The sequence below is a fragment of the Orcinus orca genome, chromosome 10 (genome assembly GCF_937001465.1).
Source record: "Orcinus orca chromosome 10, mOrcOrc1.1, whole genome shotgun sequence".
In the NCBI taxonomy this organism is placed as follows: domain Eukaryota; kingdom Metazoa; phylum Chordata; class Mammalia; order Artiodactyla; family Delphinidae; genus Orcinus; species Orcinus orca.
Genome location: NC_064568.1, coordinates 71,600,891 through 71,626,997, shown reverse-complemented (window position 1 = coordinate 71,626,997; position 26,107 = coordinate 71,600,891). Strand labels below are relative to the sequence as shown.

Genomic DNA, 26,107 nt, shown 5'->3' with positions numbered 1-26,107 from the left:
GTCACAGTATAATGGGAAAGACAGTGAAAAGGGAGCTACAGGGGGGCTACACTGGGTGGGGGGGGGGGTTTGAAGGGGAGGGTTTAGAGAGTTTGAAGAGAAAGTCAAATGTATACAAAGAAGAAAAAACTCTCCCTTGAGTTTGTTCTAAACCAGAGGTCAACGAATTTTTTCTTAAAGGGCCAGACAGTTGGTCTCTGTCACAAATAGTCATCATGTCATTGTAGCCCAAATGCATCCATAGCAATACATAAAAGAATGGCTGTGGCCATGTGCTAATAACACTTTCCATAAGCATGTAGCAGCAGTGACTGCGTTCAGACTGAGGATCAGGGTTTATTAACACCTGATCTAAAGAAAGGAAGAACAAACGCTCTATCAATCCCCTCTGATTTAGAAACAACTAGGAAGAGGGTCCTTTGCTGGAGAATTTTATCTAATCTCAGTTTGGAAAAATGAATTTTAAAGCTTCTGAGTCATTAATCCCAGAGCGTGTTGTTGAACCCAAGTTCCTGTGCCCCAAGCACAGTGAGGCCAAACAAACACAAATGTTGACTTTGGAGCGGAGAAAGGTTTATTTCAGGGCCAATAAATGAGGACGACCAGTGGCTCACGCTCAAAAGACCCGAGGGGTTTCAGGAAAGAAGTGTTTATAGGCAAAACCTGGGGGGAGGGCTGCAGGGTGTGTAACCCTCCTCTGATTGGTTGGTGAGATAACAGGTGGCGTTCTGAGAATCTCAATCATTAGCCTTCTGGTTTCAACCAGCCTGGGGTCCCTGTGCTCGTGCTCAGCCTGAAGTTGCCATCCTCCACGTGGGTGGGGGCCTCAGTTCCTGTAGAAGAACTCAAGATATGTATCAGATCGTTGTGCATATCCCCTGAGGAGAAACCGGAACCGGCCCCATCCTGCACTGTTGTTCTTGGTGCATTTCCTCACTCTCCTAATTAGTAACTGCTGGAATCTACCCTTTGGAACTCAGGGAAGGTCTAGGACCTAGGCAGAAAGCTTTTTCTCTACAAACAAGAAGTGGGGGACATGGAAGGGCTTTTGTACCCAGGTGGGACTGTGGCGGATGGCTCAGACCATCAGTACCTCCCTTCTTTGGAAAGGCAAAACAGGTACCACGTGGGGTGAGGGGTGAGCGTCCATTGAATTTCACTGGGAAGGAGAGGAGGATACTTAACAGGAGAGGTTAGCAGTTGGGTTCTAAGAGAAGTGAAGAAATTCCTGGGATGGGGCTGGCTGAGGATTTCAAGAAGGATTTTATCATTCGTTTTGTTTCCGGCTTTGCAGGGGTGTAATCCCACATCCTGTACCCCCAGCCTTTCAGCAAAGGGTGGATAGTAGGTGAATTAGAGACAGTTGGTTTCCACCAAATACTTCATGTGCTCCTCATATTCCCAGCTTCCCTTGCAATTAGGGTGGGGCTATTTCTGGCCAATGGAATATGAGTGGGCATAACATGTATTCTGATGTTTTCTCCTCTCTCATTCTCTTCTCCTGCCATGGTAATCTTGAAGACCAAGAGTTTCAGATGGCATAGCTGTAAGATTTAGAGTGCTGTCCCAACCTACGCTGTACTTCATTGAGCAACAGTTAAAATGTTAATGTATTAAGTGACAGCTTTCAAATTTTGTAACGAATTCAATAGGCTTGCGGTGCTTTGGGAAATAAAAACATGAATGGGCAACTCAAGGTAGAGACAACAGCAGCCCCAGGAGTAAGACATTGAGTCATTGATACCTAACTAGAATATTTGGAGTCTAATACCGCGTAGTAGGCAGGATATGCTATGTTACGCTGTAGTAACAAACATCTCTAAAAGGGTCTCTAAACAACAAAAGTTTATCTTTCACTCATGTAAAATCTACTCTGGGGTGACCCTGCAGAGTAGCTGTCTCTCATGTGACGTTGTACTGCCATATCAACACTTGCTTCCACTATTACTGAGGTTTCAGGGGAACCAGAGAGGTGGTGTGTCAGCCATAGGTACTTAAATGCTTCTACCCAGAAGTGACACATCACATTTCATTGGCCGAATCATGTCACATGGGCACACTTCAAGGGAGTGGGGAAGTAAACGTGCCATTAAGGATATCAGTGAATAGTGGTAATGTCTGCTGCATGCTCTCTGCTACGGGAGGTACTAGACTATTCAGAAGTCTGGAAGACATAAGACTTAAAGAATGAGTAGCAATTAGCCAAGAAAAGAAGGATGGGAGAAAGAGGGGGAAAGTGTTCTGTTAAAAAAAAGAATAATAATAATAAACGTCTGCATGAATTCAAGAAATGAGACGTTCAGGGTGGGTGGAGAAAGCAGCCTAGGATAGAGTAGGAATATTCACCATACATTTGAAAGCGTGTGCAAGATATTTTAAGGAAAAACTCCCTTATGATGGAGCTTATTCCGAAGGTGAGGGTTTGGGGATGAAGGGCACTTATGGTCATTTGTTCCACACTTCTTGGGCCCAGCCTGTCCTGTGTGTCCATGTTGGCACCTGCTACAGAAAAGATGGAGAGCCTAGCCTGAGAAAGTTCAGGGCACTCAAACCCCTGATTTTTCTGTTGGTAAGGGTGAGAATTTCCCGTTATTTTCCTCCAAAGTCCTCTTGGATAATTTAGTAGATCCCTGAGCTGACTGGACCTCTCTAAGGACTTATTTAGAACCCTCAACACCCCCTCCACGAGGGACAGCTAGATAGAGGTCTCCACCATGACCTTATCGCCAGTGAGGTAGGTAGTGTCCATGGCTGCATTTTATTGCACCAGTCTTAGGAAGGAATGGGTTGAAGTTGTAGCAGCAGGAACCATATTACTTTAGACCCTAGTCTGATTTTGGTTCAGAAAATAGAGGCCGCTGTTAAAATGATTTAAAGTCTGACAACTAAAATTCCATGAGTACTTCCAATCGAATTATCAGCCCAATCTCCTGATACCTGATTGTACTTAGAGGAGCCCTGAAATAATTTGTAGATAGGGTTCCATCTGAAATTAAGGCAGTCGAATATTCTAGATTTTATAAGACCATCCTCCAGACTAAAGTGATAGTGACTCTTAACCAGAGTTCCCCTTGCTTCTGTATTCCCTCCTCTACCCCACAATGCTGGTAGAGCGGGTACACCATAGTACTTGTTAACATTCACAGGGCAACAACAGAGTGACACTTAGGATGTGTCCACTGTAGTAGCTTATTAACCAGAACATTCTAGATATAAATCTTTAGTTCACAGGAACAACTGTGAATGTGTGTCTGTGGGGACGGGAGGATGTTGGAAGTCTTCTTCCCTCTGGACTCCTAACTCCTAGAGGTAGAAAGAGTCATATTTATCTTCCTGTACCCAGTGCCTGGCATTCTAAGAACCCCAGTGATTGAGTGAACTCCTACAGCATAACTGATTTCCTGTCAGTTGCTTCTGATCATAAATAGAGTTGGTCAAAAATGAATGAGCCCACTGAAAGGGCTTTTCCTAACTGAACTTCACTCTCCTCCATCCTCACCGCTCTGGTCCACGTGGTGCCAATGACCTGAATGTCCGGGTCTAGCCTAGCTGACCTCATTAAGGAGAGGAGTTACAACTGTGACTAAGTCCGCCAAAATACCATAGTCTATTAAAGGCATCAGTTCATCGAAGTCCATGATGTTAATTTGCCGGGAAAGGGTCCCACCGGATTAAACTTTTAATTAGCTCAGAAAACGGGGGTTCTTGGGGAAATTTTATTCTGTGGCCTGGCAGTAATTAACCGACCTCCTCCAGAGTTACTGCCCCTGGGAGTATTGGAGTTGCTAAATTACCAGGCAGGGAGAAATTCTGCTATCCAGAAGCCCAGCCCTTACATCTTCCCACATCTCTCCTCCACTCCCTGTCTTTCTCTGAATGAAGTTGTAAATGAGTGCTGTCTGTTCCAAAGGCTCTCAGAGACCCTATAGAACAGTGCCGAGAAAATCCCCAACCCCTTACAGTTTTTTCTATGAACTAAAGCTTTATATCTAGAATGTTCTGCATTAGATCATCTCCCACTCATTTTCTGGGGCAAAGATGTGGGAATCTTTTAGACCCTGACATTCTAGGACTGCACCATTTTTCTGTGCCCTCTCTGTAAAATCGGGATTATGGGACAGTGATACAGTCATCCCTCGGTATCTGTGGGGAGATTGATTCCAGGATCCCCACGGATACCAGCCTCTGTGGATGCTCAAGTCGCTTCTATAAAATGGTGTTGTATTTTCATATAACCTATGCACATCCTCCACTTTAAATCATCTCTAGGTTACTTATAATAAGTAACACAGTGTAAGTGCTATATATATAAATAGTTGTAAATACAGGGTCAATGCTACGTAAATAGTTACCAGCACTCAGCAAATGCAAGTTTTGCGTTTGAGGACTTTCTGGGATTATTTTCCCCAAATATTTTCAATCCATAGTTGGTTGAATCTGTGGATACAAAACCCACATATTAATACATGGAGGACCAACTGTATATTCATGCAGTACAATAAAAATAACAATATTAAATCAACAGAAGCCAAATTATAGCATTTTTCCTAAAATGAAATAAAACTTAAAATGTATAAATACAAAATATAAAAGTAAAACAAGAATGATCTGTGGATACATGTGACAATATGGGTGAATCTGAAAAATATTAGGTTCACTGAAAGAAACCAGACACAAAAGAGAGAAACCATATGATTCCATAGTTATGAGATTCAAGGACAGGCAAAATGAATCTAATGTGAAGGAAATCAGAATAGAGTTTGCCTATAAAAAGTAGGGATGGGGTTGACTACTAAAAGGGCATGTGAGGGAACTTTCTTAGGTGGTGGAAATGATTTATATTTTGAGTAGGTGGATACCTTTTGTCAAATTCATTGGGTTGTACACTTGAGATCTCATCTGACCAATAAAAGAAAATTAGGCTTGAAGGAAAAAAATACACATAGCCTTTTAACTTAGCAAATTCTACTCTTGAGAATTTGTCATTAGACGAGTGTATAAAAGCAGTCATTGTAGTGCTTATAATAGGAGAAAATATACAAAAATACAATTTAAATACTTGGCAATGTGATTATATTCTGGTAGCTCTATACAATAGAATGTTCTACCACCAGGAAAAAATGTTGATATACTTTGACACGTGAAAATACAAAATGTAATTAAAAACGGTGCAATCTCATTTTTGCAAGCATTAAATACAACAGTGGCTTTTTCAGGTTGGTTTTACTACAAGCAACATTTATGCTTTTCCAAGTTCTATATAGTATATAGCAGATGTATCTATAATCAGTGTTTATTACTTTAAAGATACCTAGCTGTTGTGCATTTTTAATTAGACTTGGATATCACCCACCACAATGTCTAGTGCCTAGACAGCCAATGCTCAGAGCCTGTTGTTCATTTCCTTACATCCAGGCTCTCTTTGTACTTTTCTTTCTGGACCAAACTCAGGAGTCTTGTTATTTCCATCTCATCAATACACGGCGGCAATTTAGTCCAGAAGAGAATGCCTTTGTACTTCCTTTAGGACATGAACTTTGAGTCTCTTACCAGATCTAGTCTGCAGCTATACTCCAGACCTGTGCATCCCATCTTCCATGAAGGTGCAAAGTTACCTGGATGAGATCTAGTTACCTTTGAAATATTTTTTAAGGTCCAGCTTGTTAGGGCCTGCTCCCGCTTGCAGAGCCTGGCCAGGTTCCATGCAAGGTGCCCACACACTGGTTACATCTGGCTTCTTCTCAGCCTTGCTTCTTGGCCACACCTGCACACTGCACCACCTGGCTCTACTCCCTCCAGCACTTTCTCTGGGCTCACACCTTCTCTTTGCCTGCCTTCTATTCTAGGATTTCATATCCTGAGATTCGCAGCTCAAGGTGCCTGTATATCTCCATATTTTCTGCAAAGGGGTTGTATAACAGGTTGAATAATGCTCCCCCCCCACCAAAATATGTCAAAGTCCCAACCCCCAGAACCTGAGAATGTGACCTTATTTGAAAATAGGATCCTTGCAGATGTAATTGAGAATATTTAGATGAGATTATCCTGGATTTAGGGTGGGCCCTAACTCTAATGACAGGTGTCCTTATGAGAGAAACAAGAGGGAACTGTGACAGAGAAGGTCATGTAAAGACAGAGGCAGAGATTGGAGTGATGTAGCCACAAGCCAAGGAACACCTGGAGTCACCAGAAGCTGGAAGAAGCAAGAAAAGACTCTCCCCTAGAGCTTCAGAGGGAGTGTGGCCCGGCTGGCACCTTGATTTTGAATTCCTGGCCTCCAGAACTAATGAGAATAAATTCGTTTTAAGCCACCAAGTTTGGTAACTTGTTACAACAGTTAGCTTGTTAATACAGATGGTAATTAGCAAACCATCTATATCAGTCCTGCTCCCACCCCTCCAACCTGCACTGATGGAAAAAGAAATCATGATGGTCTTAGCTTGAAAGACACAAATCGAAGTCTACAGGAGGGGCTTATGTGTAGGCAATTCAGTTTGAGAAGTGAGTCCAAGAAATCAAGTGAGGAAACAGATCTCTAAGTGCGACAGGAAAGGAAGGGATTCCAAAACAAGCACGTGTTATCCATCAAGCTGGTCACAGACGTGGACGAGGAAGGGTGCTCTCCCTGAGACTCTAGGCGCTGTATCAGGGCCCCCGGAAATGTCCATCCAAGGGGCACTTATTTACTGGCTCCTTTGTTCCATTGGTCGACAGTTGTCCCTTTGGACATCAGCTGCTCTGTGCCCATGCTTCCCGCTGTGTCAGCAGGGGTCAGGAGTGAGAGGAGCTTCTGGGCAGAACATGACAGCAGTGACTGGAGTAAGAGGTGGGTCTAGAGGATGTGAGGCACAGGGTCCCATATCACGGCCTGGAGAGAAATGTCGTCAGAGTTGGGTTGGAGGGCCAGCTCTGAGACTCTGGGGAAATTCTCCCCAAACTCTAAGCCCATTTGGTTTATCACTGATAATCTGACCTCACAGGTCTGTTGAGAATTCAATAAGAATGAATGTGAAAGTGTTTTGCGAACTTTAAAACACTAGTAAATGTCAGCTAGTATTTCCCCAATTGTATAGGATCATCCCAAACGCGAGAGCCTATTTTCCCACATCTCAGCCTTTGGCCTGCACCTGCAACACTCTTTCTCTTCCCATCCTCTCTAACACACGGCCCTCCCCTTCTCCAACCCCTTTCCAGCCCCATCAGGACTTACAGCATCTCCTGCAGCCAATCTCCCATCCGAAGCAAGCTGTCGGCCTAGCCTGAGGGGGATCAAAGGCTCCCTGATGATGCTGCCCTGAGGAAGGACGTGGAAGGGAGAGTGCAGGGTCCCCAGATACAGAACGAGCTAGCTCTCAGAAGCATCTTTTCCTGTAACATCTAATTGCATCTTACCTGCTGCTCCGGCAAATGAAATTTAAATATTTAACAAGGATATCAGCACCATTCTGGCAGCTGTGGGTCCCCCACTGACGAGACCTCAGAGGGAAGGAAACTGCCTGCAGCCTGCACAGTCTGTGACTGGGACAGAGCAGGCCTGTTCCTCACCCTCACACGCCCCAGGGGACCGTCTGGCCTGGCCTGGGCTGGCGCTCAGCAACCTTGCCACCCAGAGCCCGAGCGGGTCTTCCTGCCCTCAGCTGGCCAGGCACTGGGTGCCCAGCTCCTCTGTCAAACTAGAGACTGCACACAGCTCATCCCTGTTCTTAGCGGGTTCTAGAGCAAGATGCTCACACTACTGCCCACCAACCACAAAGCAGGGCTGCCTGTGCAGCCTGCTAGCATCCCCCTAAAAGGCCACGTGGCTTCTCATCCTCTCTCACTACTTCCTCTGAGATGCCATGTATGATCGCAGGCCCCCAATACGTTACTTTTCAGAAGAAATACTGTGTCAATGTAGTAACAAATGTTAAACTATAAAACCTAAGAACCGTGTTTATAATGACACTGTATAAACTGTATTTATAAACATATTTTATAAGGTTATAAGTATCAGTCAAGACTCCAGCAGAAACAGATGGCCCATTAGAAGAACTATTAGGAAGAAGGTTGATTTGAGAGGGGACTCTTCACCAGGCGAGGGTGAGGTAGAAAGGACTCACAAAGGATACTATGGTGGTCACAGTGGAGCTCTTGCCACCCCTCAGCCTGATGGAATGAGGCGAGAAACCCTGAAAAGAAGAGACATATCCTGTTGGCTGCCTGGGGAAATGTCCTATGAACAAATTTAAGGAATCCTACTGTGCTAAGTACCAGCGAGAGAGATAAAGGGATTCCTTGCTTCCAGGAAACTCTGCTTAGAAAGGGAGGCAGTTACCAAAGGCGGTACAGCACGATGGCCCTCCGCATCTGACACCTCGAAGATGTTTCTAGTAAATAGCAAGGAGGGTAGTCAAATCCCCCTCTTGGGAAGGCAGTCAGAAAGGAGAGGACTTTACTGGTAACTTCACAGATGACAGCTAGACTGAATTTACAGGGAGAAAGACATTACCTGGATCAGGTGGGGAAGGGAATTTAGGGAGAGGGAGAAGTGTCTGGGTACACCCAGTGGTGGTTGGCTACATGGCGTATCTCGGGAATGGCTGGAGTTCTGACGTGGTTACAAAGGCTTTAGGAAAGCAGAAGATGACTCATTCAATGGTACACGTCGAAAACTGATCTTCCCCTCCTCCCTACCCACTTCAGTGAGAAACAGCGTATTTGGTGAGGTGAGTTACTGATAAAGCTATTGGGAGGTTGCACATCCATGTAGCTGATGGCAAACCTAAAAAGTCTGAGTTAACAGCTCCAGGTTACCATTTAGACCTCTCCAGCCCTCCTCCCACTTCCTTCCTGGGGTCTCTCAAGCCAGAAGGATAGTCAGGTATGAAAAGACAGACGGTTTGTACAAGAGGAGAGTGAGCAGGCTTGGAGATCTAGAGATGGGATACCGCATCCTTTCTGTAGTTCTTGCCTGTGCTTAGATGCGTGAGTTCCCATCCCCAGTCCCTGCAGGGGTGATAAAGCCCCCAAATGCCCTTCCTACTGATCCCCATTCTTACGCTGTATCTCCCATGCCTGTAGTTTATAGCATCTAGCAATCAATCCTAGGGAAGAAAAAAATACCAATCCCTAATATATGCTTCTCCAAGGTACCTACTTACCTCTAAATATTTTCACCACTCTTATGGAATTACGAGCATTTTTAACAAGCTCTGATAAAATGCCTGTGTTAGAGGGGAAGGTCATAAATCTACCAGCATCTATTATTCCTAACTGTACAGATGGTTCTTTAAATTATTAAGATGGAACAAGGGACTGACAAGCTTTGAAAGGGGGGAGGGAGAAGAAGGTGAAAAAGATTTGGCTGTGGGATGCTGGTTAGGGATGGTTTTGCAGCTCGAGGGTTCTGGATAGACAGAAAGGATCATGCAGCGGAGATTGATAGGTGTGAAGTCATCTAATGGTTACTTTCCTTTTCATGTCTTGGTTTCGTTCTTATCCGGGTGGGCCCAGTACATGTCCCCGTTGGAAATCTGCTTGGGGCAGAGCCCCATGATGGTTCTTCTGTATTCCGTTTAGCCTGATTGGGAAATTTAAGTAAAACTGCCTAAGAAGAGGCATGATCTTGACAGCCATGGGTTGGCAGTAGAGGAAGTTGATGGGAATATTGTTCCCTGACAAGCTGTGTGTTTCTTTATCTTGGGGGTGAGTGGGAAAGTAGGAGAAGGGAGATGCAGGTGGAAGGTCAGACATACCGGCCCACACCTCGAATGAGACAGCTTGACTGTGGAGATCATTCTGGCCTTTGGGCTGATCACTGAATGCTGTGAGTCTTAATTTCCCATCTGGAGTTGGATGGGGAATACCTGACCTCCTCACACAAGGTTTGGTAGGTACAGAGAGCCTTTGCGGCCATACTGAAGGATGAGAAGCCACCAGAACTACCAAGGTGCTGAACTAGCCAATGTTAACCCCTTCCTCCAAGACTGATACTGGAAAAACTAATGCAGGAAGCACCAAAAGAGGAAACTGAGGAAACCCTCACTTAATATTAGAAAACTCGTAAGTATAACCTGCCACATCAACAGGTTAACAGAAAATATTGAGAGACAGTTCTCCATGGATCTTATATTTATGCACATTTTGTGAGCAGAAGCTCCCATGTCCTTTATTCCAGACTTCAAGATCATTGCCTAGAAGATAGCCTTGAAAGATATTGTCTCTCTGAAGCAAATGACAGGGTTTTTTTTTTTTTTTTTAACTGTCTTGTATAATAAAGATAATGTCTCACTTCAAGCTGAACGTTGGGCATGTTTGCTTGTAGCCTATTTTAAAAGATTCAGATTTCCTCAGCTATAGCACAAATCCACTGCATGTGCAGCATCCACCTTGGCAGCCCTGTGTTGTTCTCATAGGGCTTGAGGGGCAAGGGGATCAGATATGAGCATGAAGATAATGCTTCCTGCTGCACCATGGGTAACAGTCCCTTATCTCTTACCCAAGAGCCTTGTATCTTTTGCCAGAGTCTATAAAGATATGGTAGTCTCATTTACTAGCTTGCATGGAGGGTAAAATCTCAGACCCTTCACAGTTCATGACAGTTATCTGAAAAGCTCATGATAAGACATGTAATGTTCTATAGTCATTTATGACAGAAATTTTAAACTAGGGAATCATTAAAAGCATTTATTTTAAAACTAGAAATGAAATAAGAATTTTCACTAATTTATTGACATTATATTGACAGTCTTAGCCAGTGTAATAAGACAAGAAAAATACAGGCATAAGGACTGGGAAGGAGGAAATAAAACTTCCGTTGGCTATAGAAGGTAACTTGTATATAGATTCTTTTAAACTTAATCAGAAACAACATGTATTAAGAAGCCTGGATGTAAGAATAGTATATATATTCAAATTTGGTTGTATGTCTAGATAGCAGCAGCAAACAATTGGAAAATGTAGTTGAAGAGAAGAAGACATCATTTATAACACTATCAGAATATAAAGGATTTAAGAATAAATCCAACAAAAAATATGTAACACCTGTATAGGGAAAATAAACCTTCAGACATATTTTTAAAGATTTAAACAAATGGAGAATTATAGCATGTTTGATTGAAAGTTTAATGCTGGGTTTTATAGAATTCAATAAGATGATTGTAAACCTTATATGGAATGTCAAATGGCCAAGAGTAATCTACAAAAAAAGAAAAAGGTATAAGGGAGTCTTTCTGTATCAGATACAATCACTAAACATGATGCTACATTAATTTAAACTGGGTGGTACTGAAAAAAATAGACAAATTGACAAAAGGAATATGGAGCCCCAGAAACATATCATGACAGTATGTCATGTTATAGTTAAAGGAACAATTTTTCAACAAATATCCCTGAAAAATTTTAACCATATGGAGTAAAATCAAATTGAACTTATACAACCCTCAAACACACACATGTCCAATAGCTTTATATGAATTAAAGAATTCACTTATCTCCTACTGAGAATTTGAAAGTTTCATTTTTTGCAACTTGGAGTTTGGAAATTTTTCTTAAGACAGGAAAAGCATTAACCATGACAGAAAACTGATAAACCCGATTATGTTAAAATTAAGAGTTTTTCATCCAGGAAGTGAAAAGACAAGTTACCAAGTGAGAGATTTCTGTAATACATACTAATTATAAAATACTAGTATTCAGAATATAGAAAGAAGTCCTACAAGTATATAGAAAATAGGCAAAGACATAAGTGGGCATTTCACAGAAGATGAAACATATATAAAAAACAAGACAGTCATCAGTGATCAAAAGAGTACAAACCAAGATCACAGTGAGATACCGTTTTATACCCATTCAATTGGAAAAAAGAAAATTCTTGAAATCTAGCAACACGAAGAGTTGGAAAAGCTGTGCATCCACAAGATTTCTTATCATGCAAGTGGAAGTATAATTTGGTACAATCATTCTGGAAGATAGCATTAATAAATAGCAATGTGCAAAATTCTTTGCATATATACACAGGAGGGGAATGGCTGGGTTGTAAAGTATTTGGCATTATCTCCTAAAGCTGAATATTCAAACTGTTTTCTGAATATATCTGGTTCTCCCCTCTTCTGTGAAAATGAACCTCCTGGTCCCTTGTGACTGGGTGGGTCCATAGGTCTAGTTTTGGCCAGTGAATTCTAAGTGGAAGGGATGTGTCACTTCCATGCCAGATCACTGAAATGCTGATGTCAGATCCTTCGGGGCTCCCTTTTTTCCTCTCTGGCATACCTACTGTCAACATTTGAAGTGATGACTATTTTGTCAGCCTAAGTCTTCAAGTGATTATAATGAGCAGAGCCTGCCTTCTTGACTTTGAGGAGACATAGCATGAGTGAGAAATAAACCTTTGTAGTTTTAAGGCTTAGATTTTAAAAGTTGTTTGTTACTGTAGCATATAATAGCTTATTCTGACTAATATATATGCAACAGGAGACATGTAATAGACTGTTTGTAACACCATTATTTGCAGTGGCCTTGGAAACCATCCAAATGCCTGTCCCCTGAAGGAGAATGAATAAATTATGATGTATTTACTGTGAGCGATTATTCAGCAGAAAGAACAAAATAACTGCAGTGACATATAACAATACATGTGAACTTTAACCAAGTAAATAAAGTGAAAAAATAAATCCAAAGGATTATTTTTTTGTGTAGTATATATAATTATATCCAGATGCCTTTTTTATAAAATTAAAAACACTAAAATGCAAATGAATACTCTTTATACCTATAGTTATAGTAAAAGGAAAGCCGGTAAGTAATCAACACAGGATTCAGGATGGTAGTTACCTGAGGCAGGAAAAGCAGGGGCAGGGGATGGATGAAACTGCATTGTTAGAGGTAGGTGATTATCAAGGTCTTAATCTGGGCGGGGGGGGGGGGGGAGAATATAAGTATTATTAAAAATAGCTAAGTGTCAAGTTGTTCATGGGTTCATGATGAATGCTTTATAAGACAAGATTATAGCCAATCCATAATCCAATTCTATGTGAGAGTTTTTTAAAAACATGATGATGAGACTGGTTCTATAGTAATTATCTTTGCAAAAAGGTCTATATATGTGGAGGGATTCTCAAACATCCAGAGGCTGAGTTAAAATATGGACATGCACCATCCATCAGCATTAAGCCCTGAGAGCGGGGTGATCTGAAGCCAGAGAAACATTCTATTTCTGTTTTCTTTTTATAGGATCCCAATAGGCCTGAGAGTTCCTGTATTCCATTCCTTTCGCTATAAGGTTCTTAGTTGTATGCCACAGTTGCAGGCTGAGCAGGAGATAATTTCTGCAGGAATGAAAACCAGTGAAGGAGGTCATTTCTGCAGGAAACAAAACCAGTGAACAAATGTCATAGTTACTGAGCTGTTGACCATCCTGTTCCTTTCCCAGGCATTGTTCCTGAGACTGGAAATAGGATGAGAGAGCTCTGGAAGGCAGGGACATCATAGTTTGCTGGGACACGTGGGCAAATAAATGGGTGCTACGAAAACTGAAGTCCCTGATCCAGACTGTTGATGGGAGAAGAGATGACATCGAAACTAAGACCTAACGTACAAGTAGAATCTATCCAGATCAAGGATTGAGATTGTAGGGCTCAGGGGTAGGAGATAAAGGAGGAAGAGGGCAGGTTTTAGGCAGAAAGCCATACAGTAGTCCCCGTTTATCCACGGGAGATACATTCCAAGGCAGTGGATGCCTAAAACTAGAGTACCAAACCCCATATACACTATGTTTTTCCTATACATATGTGCATATGTTCATTTAATTTATAAACTAGGTACAGTAGGAAATTAACAACAATAATAGAATAGTGACACCAATATACTGTAATAAAAGTTATGTGAATGTGACACTGTGACAGTCGGTCCCATAACCCCGATGGTTGCTAAGTGACTAATGGGTGGGTAATGTGTACAGCATGAATACACTGGCCAAGGGGATGATTCACATGCCAATCAGGACAGAGCAGGCTGGCACATGGTTTCATCACATGAATCAGAATGGCTGCAATTCCAAACTTATGCATTGTTTATCTCTGGAACTCTTCATTCATGTATTTTCAGACCACGGTTGACCACGGGTAACTGAAACTGTGGAAAGCAAAACTGTGGATGAGGGGGGTACAGCTGTATGTTGTAAACATTCAAGACAAGGAGGTTTTGAGCAACTAAAAATTTCAGTCTGGCTGTACTGAAAAGAACAAGGGGGAAGGTGACAAGAGGAAACATGAGAACAGATCATGTGGGAACTTGGAGGAGTTTGGAAATTAACCTGAGGGCAGTTAATCACATGGGAGCATGCTAATCAGGGGAGCAGTAGCAGATCTGCATTTTAGAAAAGTGGCTCTGTGCTGCTGTGTGCAGAATGGATTATAGGGGCATACTACAGGGGGATCATTTAGAGCAGTGGTCCCCAACCATTTTGGCACCAGGGACCAGTTTCGTGGAAGACAGTTTTTCCACAGTGGGGGGTGGGGGGATGGTTCAGGTGGTAATTTGAGGGATGGGGAACGATGGGGAGCGGCAGATGAAGCTTCGCTCACTCTGCGCGCCTCTCACCTCCTGCTGTGCAGCCCAGTTCCTAACAGAGGAGACCCTAATCAGGGTTGGGGACCCCTGATTTAGAGGGTACGTCAGGCTTCCCATGGGAAACATATGACACACTTATAAGGTTTTATTGAAGAAACGTTAATGAAGGACATTTACAGAGATGTGGACAGATTAAGCTCAGAAAGGATGGTGCAGCGCTTGGGGACTAGCATCAGTGAGAGCCTTTACCACACCACCTATTCTAAGCAGAAGACAGATGGCATGGAAACCTCAGTGATGCAGTCTGTGGGGAGAGAAGGACATGGAGGGGCAAATGAAGAAAAGTTTGCACGTGAGGCCCTGTAGTGTTGACCCCAGCTTTTTGGTGGCCTGAGATAGGGGCATGACCCAGGAGACAAAGAGAAATGAGATGACGTGAAAGAGATTTAATAGGTCTACCTACATAGTAGACTTGTGCTCAGTGGAGGAATGGGCTTAATAGCACTACAAACATGGACCATGAAAGAAGGGACCTCCTTTCCCCTTCCATGAGGGAGCATGAAGACAGAGGAATGTCTACTACCTTTTAGCATCACCTTGCTCCTCTGTGGGAGAGAAATGGCTAGTGCAATAGTTCAGAATCTGACGTTCATGGGCCATGCTTCACTAGTGGGGCAGGGTCACTGTCTCAATGCTCTTATGTAGTAGAGTCTTCCCTTTTTTTCCCATCCAGAAACCTCCTAAGACAGGCTGGCCAACCTCATCCGTGGATGGAATCGGTCAGGCTGGGGAGTGGGGAAGTGAGAGGAAGGGGAGCATCAATAAAGGGTGTGTTACTTGCCACTGTGGGCTCTGAAGTTTAATCCCTTGAGGAATTCTGGGAACCACTGCAGGAAATATACCTCAGACTTATCCCACCCAAGAGGCAAGGAAGCTCACTCCAACTCCCATCAGTCATTAGTTGAGGGCTTCGTGTGTGTATTACTGTATTTGAGGATAAAACAAAAGGTCTTCAGGCAGAGAAGCAGGTGCTGGGAAATGGAAGTCAGACCAGTATGCACTGAAACAGAGGGGGTTGGAAGAGTCTGGACAGGGCCCCAACAGCTTCTGCTGCTACGCCCAACCAGACACCTTTGCTCCTCTCCACCATTATTTAGAGAGTCCAGATGAAATGGGCATCCTGGATGCCAGAGCAGGGCACTGGTGATTGTATGGGACCAGACCATCAGGAAAGTGCTGCGTGTCCTGATATGATGGGCCCACCCAAAGGCTGTGACATCGGGCCATAGCATTCACTGCAGAATGTCACTGAGCACTTTGCTTATGTCCAAGGTTGTAAGGACTCAGAAGACATGGATGGGTCTTTATAAAGAAGAAAGAGGTTGGTTGAGCCCCAGACACTCTGGCCTGTGGTATGGTCTCCTGTGGCTCTGTCTAAACAGTTCAGATCTGGGTCTCTGTTTTCACAGGGGATTTCACGTGGCTGGAAGGATTTTCCTGCTCTTGACAACATCCCAAACTTTTCCCAAGTAAATCTCAACCTATAATAATTGCACAGAATGACCACTTGCCCCAGTGTTCTTCACTGTCTCCCAGTTTCCCAAAGATAGAACCCAATTTGGAGGAGCTGTTCCTTAAGGCTGGTCCCATTTATCTAAACCATAAGTGAGCACCCAAGAATTATTATCTAAAGCAGTGCCTCTCAGTCGTGGCTCTGAGAACCACTGCACCAACCACGGGACGAAGTTGTTTAAAGAGTAGCTTTTTAGGCTTCATCCTCTACCTACTGAATCTGAGCCTGAGAGCAGGGTACCTGCGCCTTTAAGAAGCAACCTAGGTGATTCTAATGCAGGACCTAGACCTGTGGTTCTCAAATTTCGGGACACATTAGAATCACCTGGGGAGCATCTAACCCCCTTGACCACTGTTCCCCATCCACCTCTCATGCTCGCAATGCTCAGGCCACACCCAAGACCAGTTTAGTCAATCCCAGAGCAGCGGCTGGGTTTGGGGATGGTTTAAAACTCCCCAGGTGATTGCAGTGTGCAGTCAAGTTTGAGAACCTGACCTGTAGCTAACAGAGATGATACTATTAAACAGTTGACGAGAAACCGGAAGCTGTAGTCTTTAAAGTATTTTTTAAAACTGGCCTTAGAAGTCTTATCTAAGACTCTCAATTTACAGATGAGGAAACTAAGTCCTAAAATGTAAAAATTCAGCAGCCAAACAGCTGACTGAATTTAGCCTTCTTTCTCTTCATTCAATACAATAAACATTCTTGAATATTCAAATATTCAGTGTCTGTACCCAGGCAGTGTTTAATAAGCCATTGTCTGATGTGAAATCAGATGTGTGTGACCCAAATGTACCAGGCATCTCACTGCCTGACTTAAAAAAATTTTTTATGACCTTACTTTCTTTTTTCTTTAATTCCTAAAAGCATTTTGTTATTTCAGTGTCCTGACCAGCCTCCTTAAAAACAATAAAAGCTGGGCTTCCCTGGTGGCGCAGTGGTTGAGAGTACACCTGCTGATGCAGGGGACACGGGTTCGTGCCCCGGTCCGGGAAGATCCCACATGCCGTGGAGCGGCTGGGCCCGTGAGCCATGGCCACTGAGCCTGTGCGTCTGGAGCCTGTGCTCTGCAATGGGAGAGGCCACAACAGTGAGAGGCCCACGTACCGCAAAAAAAAAAAAAAAAAAAAAGAAAACTACAGGCTTTTAATGAGTAAAAGAATCATATACAAAACTTTGCTTATTTACAAAGAGTACAAGATTGAAGTACTTTTGACTTTTAACATTTGCAAGTGTATGAAAACATTACCAACTGCAATACTTGTGAGTAGGTATATATATATATATATATATACCAGAGCTTTGTACATTTCCCCACATATGGAAATGAAAAAGTAACTCGTTTATTGGTGCATTTTATTTTTTGAGAAGCTTATATGCAGGGAAACAGCATAAGGCAAGTCTTCAAGAACTGTTTTGTTTGCTTCTAGGATATTTTGCTTTGCAGAAAACTGCTAAAGTAAGAGACATAACTTCAGTTCTTTCCCTTCACAGTGCACCCCACCTTATCTTTAAATGAAGACAGTCCCAGTCCTAGGGAAGGAGGAGACCAACTCCTTCCTCTAGTCTCCTATAGCCAATACAAACTTGGTTCCCTAGATGTCCAGTATGGCTGCACAGGAAACCCAAGGCCATCAGTTTCATCCAGTCAAATGTGCCAAGGAACCATCCGTGGGTTTTGGTATCAGTAACAGAGCTGTCAACTCAAGATTTTTAAAAATTAATAAGAAGGGGGAAAAAAATAAAACCACTTTTAAAAAGAAAATTATCATTTTCCTATAGGAGTATTTGCTATATTATAAAGGTAATTTAATTGCCTTTATAATACTGAAATCAAAATATGCTTAGTCTGATTTTTCCTGGAGCCAAGAATCATTTTCTTCACATGTTGAACATTCTCATTTTTTCTTCATGATTCAAGACTCCCAGGGAAAAATATTAAATATTCAAGGTAATAGTCTGTGTTCTTTCCATACCTTAGGTTTGGCCTAGTGCAAAGGAAACTGTCACCTGGGACATTGCTTGAAGGAATCCCTGAGCAGGTAGTGCAAGGCATTTCTGAGAGTTCAGTTCTGCCTGAAGTGGCTCCTTTCTGAAAACATGTACCGTTTCATCGCTCCCATAGGATGAGTGATGACAGAGCTCACCTGTGGGACACACCCCTGCAACCTGGAGCAGCCCATTTTGGAGACTCGTGGCAGGGGCCCAGAGTCCCAGCACTACAGCCTCTGTGTACTCCTGGGGAGATTCAAAAATTGCCCCAACTTTGTCACTTTATTCTAAAGTCTCTTGCTGGGGTATAATAAAGAATATTTGATTTTTGTCCTGGGTTCCTGGCACAGAGCTCCTAAAACCTCTGGAATGTACTATCTTTTGTGTGCTAGGAAGATGACTCATGGGTTGGAGGAGAGATCACTAGATAGCTTCAGGGTGGGACTGGTTGTCACACAAACCAACCACATGATGAGAAGGTTGAAGGTTTCAGCCCCGCCCCTTAACCTCCAGGGAAGGAAGAAGGGCTGGAGATTGAGTTCAATCACCAATGGCCAACGGTTTAATCAATCCTACCTACATAATGAAACAACCATAAACACCCCTAAATGATGAGGTTCAAGGAACTTCCCAGCTGGTGAGCACGCTGAGGTGCCAGCAGGGTGGCACACCTGGAGAAGGAAGGAGCTCTGGATGACCCCCGCATCCTGACCTTGCCCTATGCTTCTCTTCCATCAGCTGCTAGTGTCAGAATAGAATTTTTATTTATTTATTTATTTATTTTATCTTTAGAATGGAATTTTTAGACACCGAGTTGGTGTCAGGATAGGTCTGAGAAAAAAAAAAAAGCCCATGTTTAGTCTCCCATCTTCCTCCTCTTCTGATTTCCTGGGTGATGGGGCCTGTATTAATAAAGGCCCAGTTAGGAAAACAGAAACAACTCTAGGTGTTTTTGAAGGAGGGCTGTAACTGCAGATTGGTGTCAGCCCTGCTTCTGGTGATTTAATCTAACTTGATCTTGTCTCTGAGGGACAGGGACCCACCACTGCCAAGGGCATGCATCCTGGGTTATCCAACCTGGAGATGCCTGAGCTCCTGGGTTACAGCAGCAAAAGAGGGAGAAAAGCTTCCTGCCCAGATCCAGAGTGTTTCTCCTGGGCCCAGAGCCTCGCCCTGCGTATGAATCTCTCCTGAAGAGCAAGTTCAGCCTCTGTCACTGTGACTGTTGAGCTCAGACCCCTCACTACCTTTGTTTACACTTGCTTGCTAGACTTTCGTCTCCAACCAAAACTGCTCCCCCAATTTCCAAAGCAAAACCTCTCATCCGGTATATCTATGCACTTAGGTACACTTGGAAGAGAAGTAGAGGCATTGTCTATACAATGAGAAAGGCCCAGCTCGGCCAACAACAGACCATTACACAGATAATAAAGAGAAGCATTAGTCTAGGTATGTGTAAAAGTGGAAATAAATCTCAAACTGTCTCCTTTCTTCATCACAGATCTACTTGTATACCCATTCCTTTCCTATTCTCTTACCCCTCTGCTCCCAAAAGGATAGAGTTGATGGGTGGGTCGTTGAGGCATGGCACTCAACCCCAGAAGGCAGAACCAAGAGGCTGAATGTTGCTTCAAGTTCTGGTATGCTATTGGCCACCAGAGGTTTGGGAAGGTCCCATGGTTCAGGGAGCCATTGGCCTTTTATTATCTATTGTTACGTAAAAAAAAAATACTGCAAAATTTAGCAGATTAAAAGAACAGTATCTCACATAATCTCAAGGGCCAGGAATGGCTTTCTTTGGTAGTTCTAGCTCAGGAGGTTACAGTCAAGCTGTTGACTGGGGCACCAGGCATCTGGTGCTGGAGGATCTGCTCCCAAGCTCACTCACGTGGGCATTGGCTGGCCTTGGTTCCTCCCAGGCTGTTGGAAGGAGGACCACACGGGCCTCTCCATAGGGCTCCCTCAATGTTCAAAACACATGGCAACTGGCTTCTTCCAGAGCAAGTGATCCAAAAGGGAGAGAGAACCCAAAACAAAGCTTCGATGTCTTTTATAACCTAATTTTAGAGGTGTCATGCCATTGCTACGGCTGCATGTGTTAATCACACAGACCAATCCTGATACAAGGTGGGAGTAGACTGCATAAGAGTGTGAATATTTCGAGGTGTGGGGATCACTGCTGGAGATTGAGTCTGGATAGCACTAGATGGGACTCTTTGCAGGCCGTACTGGAAGCTGTCTACTATGCATCTTAGCCCTCCTACCTAGCTTTTTCAAAGAGTAAGTATCAATAAGAACCTGCTGTATAAAAATAAATAAATTAAATTAAATTTAAAAAAAAAGAGTAAGTATCAGAAGGAGGAGACCCTAGTCTAGCTGGTAGTCAAGGAATAATTGCTTTTCAGTTCAGCTCCTGTTCCTTGTGCTTCTCTAAGGAACACTGTAAACTGGAGAAATGACTGACATTCTAGAGTCCCATGGAAATACCATCTAGTGCTATTAAACTCCTCCCCCTCTGCTTGTAACACTTGGAAAATCATGGCAGATCAAGTGGGTACATTCACAGAATCTGGGAACCAATCACTACATTATTAGAAGGTTGTGGTCTCTGGTGTATGGCTGGTTCAGGATCTTAAATGAGCTTGGGTGTTGTCGTGGCCTTCATTAGAAATGGCTTTCCTAGGGTCAGGGGAGACTCACTCTGGGACATTAAACTGTGGAAGTGACTGCACGTGTAATGAGTCTCTGCCAGCTAACCTCACCCCACATGGAGAGGGAAGGGCTGTCGGCTGGGCCAGAGCCAATGCAATTCAGAGCAAACTCTTTAATCTTTGTGGGTAGAATGGCTTCTGCTATCACAACTCCTCCTCCCTCATCTCAAGAAACTCATTCTCAAATGCTACTCAGGACATTTTTTGCTTCTCCAGAGGAACTGATGCTGCAGGGAAACGGGTGGAAAAGAGGGATTTTGGTGCTGCCTTTGGAGTAGTAAAATCAGCCATGGCCCGGGGAATCCAAAGGCTAAAGAAAGACATTACAGAGTGTGAGACAGAGGACAGGATGCGTTGCACTTGGTTTTTGGAGCATAAGCAATGACAGGTTCTATAGCTCTTCAAGTGGGGCTTCGGCAAGGCTTGGAAAGAAGCAAGTGGTCAAGGTCATTGAGTTCGTTAGACTTCTACTATGTTAAAAAATAATTTGAATCAGGGTAAGCTAGATGGTACTGTAGTAACACACAGTCCCTCCATTCTGGTGCTCAAAGGTGTATTTTTCTCTCAAACTTCATGTTCATAATGTATTAACTTGGGGGTTCTCATTATAGTCACTAAGGGACCCAGGCTGGTGAAGCATCCCAAATTTTGAAATTGGTGGAAAGAGCTCTCTGGAAAGTCTCACACCAGATAGTAAATGCTCAGCCACAGACAGACACACATCACTTCCAGTCATTTCTACTCAAGATTCATTGGCTGAACTAGTCATAACACCCCACCCAACCACAAGGAACCTGGAAATCAGTCCTTTTCTGTGCTTGGAATGGGGAAGATGGGTGAATGTTTGGTGAACAGCATTATTGACAAATGCCCTGGCATCCAGTGAAGCTGAAATTCGGATTTTCTCTTCTCTTTTTGCTTTCTTGTCTACCTTAATTCCCCCAGACGGCACCTCGTCTGTGTTAGTGTCGACAGCTGGCAACAGCAATGTGGGCCCAGACACCGTAATAAGCACTGTGTTCTGGAAACATCACTCTTGTTTAGGGAATGCTATTGGAACTAAGTGGTATAGGTCTAGGATTGGTGCTATGACATCCTTATGTCCTGTTGCCCTTTGGAACTTTGGAAAAGTGGAACAGATGAGACTTCAAGTTGGAATTAATTCAACAATGCAGGTGCTGAAATGATTCCATCCGCTTTCGTGGAAGACATCCTGGAATCCTGCTCTTGGAGAAGGACCCAGACTACCTGGTGCCGGGTATTTAAGTGTGAAGTCAAGGTCACATCAGGAAACAGGAGGCAACACCAGTGGGTCAAAGGAAGAGGATGTAATTAAAGGACAGTCAGAGGTATGGACAGAATTAAGGGAATCAACAGGGTGATTGAGTCACCAAGGCTGGCAACAGCAGGAACCTGGTAATACCCTTAAATAAGAAAGGAGAGGAAAAAGTGTTATCTTAGCCCACTGAGAGCTGGATCTGGGTAGAAGGGGTTTCTAGACAGAATCTGTAGTCGTTCAAGTACACAGCCACTGCCAGAAATATGTCCCAAAGCAGGGAGGAAGCTGGAAGAAATCTTCCAACCTCTCTTCCCACCCTCCAGTCTCCAATCAATGGCTCTCATTGGCCGAACCTGATGAGAAGCCAGCAAGCAAGGGAGCTCCAATGATGCAGTTCCCAGGGACCAGCCTCCCAGGGCAGAGAGAAGGGCAGAAAAGGATCTGAGTAAGGTGAGGGGTGGGAGGAGTGGGTGTGTGCAGGGAAGTAAACAGGATGAACACAGTGAGGCTGTGTCTAGCTGATTGTTATATATTAGAAAATTACAATGAGACTCTGGCCTCTAATTTCTCTGGGACTTTCATTTCCCCCAGGGAAGAGAGATTCTGTTTTCTCCATGGCAACAAAAAAAAGGGAGAATACGTTGCTAGAACTTAAATGTCTCCAAGGGAATTTAATAAAGGGTGAAGATTCATATGGTTTCAATTTGGGACAGTTTTCATACTGCAGTCGTTGTACTGTGCTACTTAGGTGTTTAGTGCTCTAGTGAACCAGAATTTTCTATAAGGCTAGTAATTATTTGGTTGGCAAATACAGTAGGGGGTCAACATTTGGTAAGTTTATGATTTGGGGCTAAATGTCTAATTCTGTTCATTTGAGAATTTTCTAGAACCAACAGCAGAACTGCCCATTTCTCTGGTTCTAGGAGTTTATAAAAATTAGTGGTCAATGTCAGGGGGTAGCCTCAGAGGTTCCCCTTGCTGACCCCTGGTCTCCCCTACTGAAGGGGGTTGTCTCATTCCTGGTTGACCGTAGATGTGAGTGAGGACCGTAATCTCGAGCCCACTGGGCCAACAGAACACAAAGTGGGTAAATGCCGAGGCAACAGTTCCACCAATCAATCCACTCCTTCCTAATCCTACTCACCACCCGGGAGAATTTGGTATCTACCCAGATCGCTGAGATGTTGATTGGGTGTCATTTACTAGTTGGGGCAGAGCTAGGCCTCCTAGGGGGTTCCTGACTCAGTGCACTGATTCTGTCAGTTGGAATGAGAGAGCCCTTCTGGAAGCTTTGTGATCTTTATTGTGTGGGTAACTTTGCCAAATTCCTTCCTCCTTGCCGTTTGAAGCTCTGCTCTCTTTTCCTAAGCACGTTGATTACTGACCTATGACTTTTGAGTTGGCGGGGTAGGGAGCAAGTTCTACTTAAACCTCAAACCCAAGCCTTGGGCATAATTCAGGGCTCTGAGGGTTACACATCCTTGACCTAGCTAGAAGCACTTGAGTTTACATCTTCTGCTTTTTGTGAATGTGTCCTTTGGGTACCTGGGGAGTCGAGACATAGAGATCCATTATTGCTTGCTCAGCGTCCTTCCTCCCTCCCAAATACCATTTTCATTTAGTAAGAACACTTTTCTTTTGAAGCATTCTCCCCCTCTACTCCAGTTCTGCAGTTTGAGCCAGAAGTTGTCAATCATAGTTTGTGAGAGGGCACGTGACCCAAGATAGACCACTCAGGGCACCTGGTTCCCTGGCAGCAGGAATGACTGGCCCTGCTTCGGTCACAGGCCCCTCTTCTGCAAGTGTCATTCCTTCTTCTTGTTTTAACTGAGTCTTGGTTGAGAAGAGCCTTTTCCTTTCTGGTAGTGAAGTTGGCAAGAGATGAGTAGAGAAAGTCAGTCTTCCATAGGAGAGAATGAATTTGACACTTAAAGCACCAGAGAAGAGCCATGAGAATGTTCTAGGAAGATCATGGAATCCCTGCTTCCAGTCTTCCCCAGCTGCACCTGCACCCTTCCTGAAGGCGAGAACATTTCCTTTTTGTCTAAGGTAGACTTGGATTTCTGTCACAACCAAGAGAGTCCTTACTCATCTAGTAGGGGATTGTTAGAAATGCCCACACAGCTAATGTCCATTGAGACTGTGGGTTTCTTTTAAAGAGATGCTCCTAAGGGATTGTCTGCTTTTGAGACTTGGATTCCTTATAAGTGAAAGTGAATGTGTGTTACAGTGATGTTTGCTTTAATTCACCCACAGCTTTTAGAGTCCTGGACATGCGGCCTGAAACCCAGAAAATATACCTGGAATTGGGCAACCACACCATCGCTGAGGCACAAGCAGCGCCTAGTGAGATCACTTAAAGCCAGGAGAGAGCCTCCCATGAGGAAAGCTATTACTCCAAGCTTCTTCTTACTGTAAGTTACTTTAGAGCTGCAGAATTCTTAGCAATGCAAAGCGTGCACAGTGCCTCTCAGTTGCAGAGTATAAAGTGGGGAGAAGGTGGTTCTGGGCCAATCTGGAGTCTCTTGTTATAGGTTTATTTGGGGGGGATTTTCCATGCTTCAATAGTTGTGTCTGCTGTTGGTGGGAAAGTAAATTGGTACAGCCACTATGGAGAACGGTATGGAAGTTCCTCAAAAAACTAAAAATAGAGCTACCATATGATCCAGCAATCCCACTCCTGGGCTTATATCCAGAGAAAACCATACTTCGAAAAAATACACGCACCCGAATGTTTATTGCAGCACTATTCACAATAGCCAAGACATGGAAGCAACCTAAATGTCCATCGACAGATGAATGGATGAAGAAGATGTGGTAGATATGTGCAATGGAATATTTCTCAGCCATAAAAAAGAATGAAATAATGCCATTTACAAAACAGAAATAGACTCACAGACATAGAAAACAAACTTATGGTTACCAAAGGTGAAAGGTAGGGAGGGATAAATTAGTAGGTTGGGATTAACATATACACACCACTGTATATAAAATAAATAATCAGCAAGGACCTACTGTATAGCACAGGGAACTCTACTCAGTACTCTGTAATAACCTATATGGGAAAAGAGTCTGAAAAAGAATAGATATATGGGGCTTCCCTGGTGGCGCAGTGGTTGAGAGTGCGCCTGTCAATGCAGGGGACACGGGTTTGTGCCCCGGTCCGGGAGGATCCCACATGCCGCAGAGCGGCTGGGCCCGTGAGCCATGGCCGCTGAGGCTGCACGTCCGGAGCCTGTACTCCGCAACGGGAGAGGCCACAACAGTGAGAGCCCCACGTACCGAAAAAAAAAAAAAAGAATAGATACATGTATATGTGTAAATAAATCACCTTGCTGTACGCCTGAAACTAACACATTTTAAATCAAATATACCCCAATATGAAATTTTAAAAAATTGTTGTGTCTGCATTAAAAAGAAAGTTTCCTGCAATTAAGATTTAGAGCCTTGTGCGAGTAGCCAGAGGAGGTGGTGAAATTATCTCCTTGAATCTCTGCAACTGTTTAGTTTCTGGATGGAGGAAGGTGAAAGAATTAGGTCAGCTCTAGAAACCACCCAGCCTTAAGATATTGTGATGCTGTGAAGTTCAGATTTTATATCACAAGCTCTGAGCCTGCTTTCTCGTACGTCAAGAAAGAATAATATAAGTGCCTCTGTCGTCGTGTTGTTTACGTGCTCTGGGACTTACATAAGACAGTGTACATGACGGTAGAATGCCTGGTATGTACTAAGTGCTCACAGATGTTAACTGTTATTATTCTTATTTCTGAAGCTAAGGTCACCAGACTTAGAAACCAACGTAAGAAATATTTTTAAAATATAAGAAAAAAATTAAAAAAAGAAATGCCCACACATCCTCCTCTGGGTCCCCCGGCCGTCGTACCCCCTCCAACCTACATCCTTAACAGTAGAGAGTAGATAAGTAATGGCACAAAGTCGGCGGTGATGAAATCTCCTAATGGGTCAGGGGATGCCTCCCAAAGAAGCAGTTCAGGGACTGTTAAC

The 26,107-nt window shown here is 43.5% G+C and overlaps 2 long non-coding RNA genes across 2 annotated transcripts in view; one reads left to right on the top strand and one right to left on the bottom strand.

Moving 5' to 3' along the window:
• Positions 1 to 25,144, top strand: part of LOC125965588 (uncharacterized) — a 98,641-nt gene extending 73,497 nt beyond the window's left edge. Inside the window, exon 3 of the long non-coding RNA XR_007479650.1 lies at positions 24,359 to 25,144. This is a non-coding gene — a long non-coding RNA (uncharacterized LOC125965588). The remainder of the gene's footprint in view (positions 1 to 24,358) is intronic.
• On the bottom strand, positions 539 to 18,353 carry LOC117200582 (uncharacterized). Its single transcript, XR_004482176.2, has 3 exons — positions 18,097 to 18,353; positions 4,353 to 4,437; positions 539 to 833 (listed from the first exon to the last, which is right to left on the bottom strand). It is a non-coding gene; the product is annotated as an uncharacterized LOC117200582 (long non-coding RNA).
• Positions 25,145 to 26,107: the final 963 nt, after the last annotated feature.